This window comes from Arvicola amphibius, chromosome 1 (assembly GCF_903992535.2).
Source record: "Arvicola amphibius chromosome 1, mArvAmp1.2, whole genome shotgun sequence".
In the NCBI taxonomy this organism is placed as follows: Eukaryota; Metazoa; Chordata; class Mammalia; order Rodentia; family Cricetidae; genus Arvicola; species Arvicola amphibius.
In genome coordinates, this window is record NC_052047.1 from 122,972,652 (window position 1) to 122,979,374 (window position 6,723).

General features: G+C 49.2%; 1 non-coding gene across 1 annotated transcript; it reads right to left on the bottom strand.

Moving 5' to 3' along the window:
- Positions 1 to 4,683: 4,683 nt before the first annotated feature.
- Trnal-uag lies at positions 4,684 to 4,765 on the bottom strand. The gene has a single exon. It is a non-coding gene; the product is annotated as a tRNA-Leu (tRNA).
- Positions 4,766 to 6,723: the final 1,958 nt, after the last annotated feature.

Genomic DNA, 6,723 nt, shown 5'->3' on the forward strand with positions numbered 1-6,723 from the left:
GGATCCACCCTGTCTCTTCTTTCCCACCCCTGGGATTGCAAGCATATGCCACCACACCCAGCCTTTTATGCGGGGGCAGGAAGCCGAATTCAGGTCCCCATCCTTTGTGGCAGACACTTTACCTACTGAGCCATTTCCTCCTTTTAAAAATTTATTAATTACATTTCTTCATTTATCTTACATCCAGACAGCAGTTTCCCTCCCTCCTCCCCTGGCCTTCCCTCTGTCCCTCCTCCCCCATCACTCCTCTGTCTCTGTTCTAAACGGGGCTCCAACCAAGTGTGGCACTTCAAGCTGAGGCGAGGCCAAGCTCCTCCCACTGCATCAAGGCTGGATGAGGCAAGCCAGCATGGGGACTAGGTTCCCAATCATTTGTATTTTTTTGATGGGTACTGATGCTTATCTCGATGAGTTTAAGGCCACAGTCCTGCTCCCCACAGAAACTACACCTCCCTGCCATCATGTTGTGGATCCCAGGTAAACAGATCCACGTCTATCTGTCACCTGGTGCACACGTGGCATTAGCTGAGCACATACTATGGACCGTAGCAGAGAACAAAGTAACTGTAGTGGACAGAGGAGGAGGTACTAGTCAACCTTCACAAGTGGTGTCCCTCCCAGCGTATGTCCCTGTCTGGTAAATAAGGAAGACAATGTAAGAGTTCTAAAATAGGGGGCTGGAGAGATGGCTCAGAGGTTAAGAGCATTGCCTGTTCTTCCAAAGGTCCTGAGTTCAATTCCCAGCCACCACATGGTGGCTCACAACCATCTGTAATGGGGTCTGGTACCCTCTTCTGGCCTGCAGGCATACAGACAGAATATTGTATACATAATAAATAGATAAATAAATATTAAAAAGAATTCTAAAATACGCAAGGCAGAATTTTATGTGTGTACATAATTTTTTTTTAATCACTAGTAGCCAGGCCATGGTGGCCCACGTCTTTAGTCCTAGCCCTCGGGAGGCAGAGGCAGTCGCCTCTCTGTGAGTTCGAGGCCAGCCTGGTCTACAGAGCTAGTCCCAGGACAGCTAGGACTGTTACACAGAGACCCACCTGTCTCAACCACTACCCCCCCAAAAAAAATTCACTAGTAATCATCTTTGTTTAGTGCCTGGCACCTGCAGGAACTTGCATTCGTAGTTCATTAACAGAGCCACCCCTACAGTAGGATTCATCTCTGTCGATTTAAAGACGGGGCTGTGACTAGCTTCAGTAGCAGAAGGTAAGGGTTCCTGCCCTGTAATGGAGTTTCCCAAGGCCCAGTGGGAAAGGTGACACATGATTATGTCCGTATCAGTCTGACTGATCCAAGGTTTGGGGTTGAACTCTGGGGTCTACCTCCCTACAAATCTCAGGCCGTCTGAGGTGGCCATCATACTTGCTCTTCTTGTTGCTATGTTAAAATACCCTGACAACAACTTAAGGAAGGATTTATTCTGGCTCACAGATCGAGGGTCCTCCCATTGTGTCGGGAAGGTCAGTGTCAGGAACTTGAAGCAGCCGGTCACATTGTGTCTGCAGTCAGGAAGAGAGACAATCGTACTTGCCCAAGCCCAGGGGTGTTGCTGCTCACTATTAGAGTGGGTCTTCCCACCTCAACCCCATTGAGAGACTCTGTCACATAATTCATCATGGCATGCTCAGAGGCTAACCTAACCTAATCCCAACAGCTGTGCCTGACAGTTGGTTTCCTAAGTGGTTCTAGACTCCATCAAGCTGACAGCCAACGCTAACCATTGCGACTAGCAATTGGACCCCTTCCTTCTCTGTATTTATCTGCAGCATCTAAATGCACAGCCTTTTCTCTAAACTCCTGCTTTCTACTTCCCTTCCTGAGAAATATGCTCTTAGGGCCGAAGAAGCAGACTTCCATGTTCGCATTATTGTCTAGCCAAGAATTAGTTTACTTGCTTTCTGGGTTTCTCCATATCCTCTCCACCCACCCACCCAAGGCTCTAAACATAGCAAGACCAAGGCCTGAGCTTGGGGGTGGGGGGCAACACGGATCTCTATCTCAAGAATTCTTCTTTCCTCTCTTTACCATATGGAAAGGGATGTGGCACCCCACCCAAGACACAAATTAAACCCTTGGAGGACTTAGATGCTGCCCCAATTAACCAGCCCCTGTGAGACTCACAGGAAGGGCTGGCTCGCTTAAAGACACTAAAGGAGGAAGCATGGGTACAGAAGAATAACCACTATAGACCAAGGTGGCACAGCCCGTCAGAATGGTTTATAAGCGTCCTATTAGAAGCCATTTCCAACTATGGGCCAATGCCAGCCGTCCAAGAGGGCCTCGAGGCTCATCTTTATGTCTTCCCAAGCTGATGAGATGGCTCAGTGGGCAAACGTGCTTGCCTGGTGTCCTGAGTTCAATTCCTGGGGCCCACGTTGTAGAGGAGAGAACAGACTCCTGCAAATTGTTTTCTGGACTCACACATACACACATTGCAGGTAGCGTGTATCTTTTCTAGGGAGAATGGTGTGGCTCAGCAGTGGAGTGTTTGCCTAAGATGTGTAAGGCCCTGGGTTCCACCTTCAGCATCGGCAATAGAGAGAGCCAGACGTGTACCTATTTTCCACTATCCTTCCTCAGGCTTGCCCCTCTTCAGAATAAAAATGTGTAGTGAGTTGTCTACTCTCCTTTTCAGCCCCTCCTCCTCTTCCTACTCCTTTTTCCTCTCCCTCTTTCTCTTTCTCCTCCTTCTTCCTCTCCCTCTTTCTCTTCATTCTTCTTCTTCCTCTTCCTCTTCCTTCTTCTTTCTCTCTTCCTCCTCCCTCTTCAAGACAGGGTTTCCCTGTGTGGCTCTGACTGTCCTGGAACTCATTCTGTGGACCAGGCTGCCCTCTAAGTCAGAAATCCACCTGCCTCTGCCTCCCCAAAGTACTGGGACAAAAGGCGTGTGCCACTATGACCAGCTCCAGTGTGACTTTACTTAAAGTCATCAATGACCTTGTTCGTGAGTCATATGCCCAAAGGATATTTTGTTTTATTTCTTCTGTGTATGCATGCGTGCACATGTGCAGGTCAGAAGAACATTCAGGTGTTCTTACCTGCTGCTTTGTGGGATCCTAAACTCAGACCCAGTTTATCAGGCCTAGACACAAATGCCTCTACCAGCTGAGCTGTCCTGCTGACACGGGGTGGATCGTTTTCAGTCTTGATCTTGCCAAGCCTCCTAGCAGTATACATGGCTCCCTGCCCTCGTTCTCAAATCCCCTTTGATCTCTGCGACACCACTCTGTGTTTCTTGTATGGTTCCCTCCCTGGTGTGTCCCCATTTTAAGACTATATCCCTCAGGACACTGTCCCAGTCCCTCTCCTCCCTCTGTGCTCTTCCTAGGTGAGTCCTTCCCTTCCCGCCACCTCATTCTCCAGGGCGTCCATATCTGTGTCATCTGTGCTGAGTGTCCTGCCGACTTCTGTGTCCACCTGCCCACCCGACCTCTTGTTCTGCAGCATCTTAGACTCTTGAGTGAACAGTACTGACCTCCTCATCTTCCTCGACACCTGCTCTTTGCCCATCATGAGAGAGGACCGGCACTGCCAGCCACTGGTGGCCCAAACCCAAGCCTGAGCATCATTTTCAACATGCTTCTCCTCTTCAAAGTATTTTCATGTGGTATCTACTTCCAAAACATCTCTTTCCCACGCCTTTGATTCTAACGGCCACCACCATGCTACAAACCACTGAACGCCCCTGCTAGATTTTATGAATCCCAAACTAGAATGTGCCACTCACCAGCCTGAAACCCGTCCGTGGTTTCCCATTGCCCTCTGAGTTCAAAGCCTGAATGAGGCTTTCATGGCCCGGTGTGCTCACCTCTTCTGCCTCATCTCCTGCCGTCAATCCGCTCTTCAGCTACCCGATTGTCCCCACATCACCCCCAGCTCTCCAGGGTCTCGCTCACGTCTGGGGTTTCCATTTCTCTGGAAACCTCCCCCCTCCACTTCAGTGTCCAATTTCAGCTTCAGCTAAATGCCACCTCTTTGTCCCCAGAGCCAGGTAAGGACAATGTGGTGCAGAGCACGAGACGTGTGTAATTAAATGAACACACACGACTCGTGCTCTGAATCCAACCGGTTCAGCATACCTGTCTTGTTCACCCCTGAAACCTCACTGTGAGCTGGCTTTCTAGCCCAGAGTAGGACCTTCATAAATAATTGTTGAATAATAAAGCTTTGAGGGACCACTAAACCAAGCCTACAGACCACGTAGGAGAAAGACTAAAGCTGAGACCTCAAGAGGGGCTTTTCTACGTGCGACTCCGCCCCAGCAACCTAGCCGTAGTCATCTGACATCTTTCCACCAATAGAGGTTGATGGGTGTCAGCCAGCCCCGGGGAGGGACTTTCTCTAACTCAGGTCGTAATCGCAATCACCCCACAACCGTCTTTACCCTTGGCGGAGACCCACGAAGTGTGAACTAAGACCCAGACCTCCTGTTGGCAATTCGCAAAGTGCTCCAGAACCACTGCCCTGAAAGGGGGGAGGTGTTTCGTTTTGTGTTTTTTTAGGGAAGAAAATTAGTCAAGAAAGAGGTTTGTGTACAAGGCTAGAGAGAGAGATAAACTTCTTTGTACCGTTTTTCTTTTCTTCATCTTATGTTTTTAAAAATGAGCTTCATAGGGATCGAAAGAGAGGACAGAGTCAAGACCGAGAAAATAAAACCTAGGGATGTGGCAGCGGTGGGATTCGAACCCACGCCATCGAAATGACTGGAGCCTAAATCCAGCGCCTTAGACCACTCGGCCACGCTACCTCCCGCTTGCAGTTGTATCCATTCCGAGTATATCAGTGTGATGACGCGGTATATTTCGTTTGCAAGTCCCGCCCCCGGATGTTTCTGAACCTAATGTGAGCTCAATCTTTCTGCATGTAATGACATCCGCCACTGGTGTGCCGATGCTCTGGTTTCCGGCAGGGGCAGCAAGCAGGAACGTACTACTAAAAAGGAAAGAACAGTCTCTGCGTGTCAACCAGGAACACTTGACTGTAGCGTGGGAGAATATGAGTTTTGCATTTTCCATGGACGTGATGCTGCCTGCGGCCACCTGGGGGCAGTGCTGCGCTGCCGCGTGCCCGCTCGAGTGGGCGGGGCAGTCGCCTAGGAACCCGGTTTGAACCAAACTGATCCTGCGGCCTCCAGGCACTCCCCTGGCCGCGCGGCGTCCAGGATCAGCGTTGTCATGGATCTTTTGTTGCTGTGGTCTTCTTCGTTCCTTTCACGGTTTCACGGAGTGGGGAAAAGACCTGGTCATTTGTGCCAGGCTAGCGTTCTCCCGTCTCTCAAGACCCACTCGGATTCAGACAATTTTCAGTTTTTAGGGAAACGAACTAGAGAGTGTCTTCTAGCAAACCTTCGTTTTCTGCCGTTCAGATTTTGAAGATCAGCTTGAAATCTTTAAAACAAAATGTAGTTTAAATTTTTCTTCACCTCTGATATCCCCAAGTTTGATATCTCTTTTCAGCAGTTTTAAATCCTCCAAGTTTACTTTGCAGATTTTATACTTAAATAGGGTCATGCATTTCCTTGCAAGGTTTATGGAAGATAACAAACTTTTAAAACCACCGTAAAGACAGGTGGGTGGATATGGTAACTAATGCCTCCCACACCACACAGCACCAACTCAGAGCGGTGTTCACACCCAAATCCCCACTGTTGTTTGTTGCCGTATGGAGCAAAAGGATTTTTTTTTTTTTCCAGCTATGATTGAATTACAGAACTTCATGAGTGGAGAGTAGATTCAGCTGTGTAGATTCGCAAACCTGCCATGCCCCTTCGCCGGTGGGGGCAGTTAGGGTCAGGGGCTCAAGGTCAACCTTGGCTGCATCCCTAATTAAAGGATACGTGACCTGTTGGAATTCCTGTCTCAAAAACATAAGGATGGGGAGACTAGCCTAGATTATCCAAGTGACCCTGAAAAGAGAGGTAAGAAGCCACAGGAGACAGGGGAATGGAGCTACGAGGGGACAGAGAGCCAAAGACTCATCAAAGAACACAGGTAACCTTTCCTAGGCTGTGTATATTTCTTTACTGGGGGAGGGGACACACCAGTGCTCACGTAGACAGTAAAGGACAACTTGGAGGATTTGCTGTTTCCTTCCACCATGTGGGTTCCAGGGACTGACCTCCGCTTGCCAGGCCTATCAGCAAGCGCCTTCATCTGCTTGGCCATCTCCCCAGCCCCTGAGAACCTTCAAAGAGGAACAGGTGCCTGACTCCTTGGTTTTAAGAAGTCTGTTCTCCAGAATGGTTTGAGCTGCTCAGTTTGAAGTGGTTTGTTAAACTAATGCAGCGTAGTAACCCGATGACTGGGAAACCACAGGCTAACAAGCTATGTGACCTAGGGAGACTGACCTTAACAGGGCAGCGACAATAGTAGCCTCCTGAGAATTCTGCTTTTTTTGATCCCACCCACTATTTCGCTGACCCACAGTGTGTCAGACATCCACCTGGTCCTCTCAGAATGAAGCCGTGCACACGTGTGCATCTGTGTGTGCGCTAACCAGAGGTCTATATTGGGTGTCTTCCTCTGGCGTTCTCCTATTGAGACAAGACTAGCCAGTGAGCGCCAGGGAGCCCCCCTGCCTCCATCACTAGGCTAATACTCACCTGCCATGGGTGGGGCTTTCTACAAGAGCCTTGTAAAACTGAACTGATTGCCCCGACCCGGAATCTACCCAGACCCTGAATACGTTTTTGTTTGTCTTGTCTTT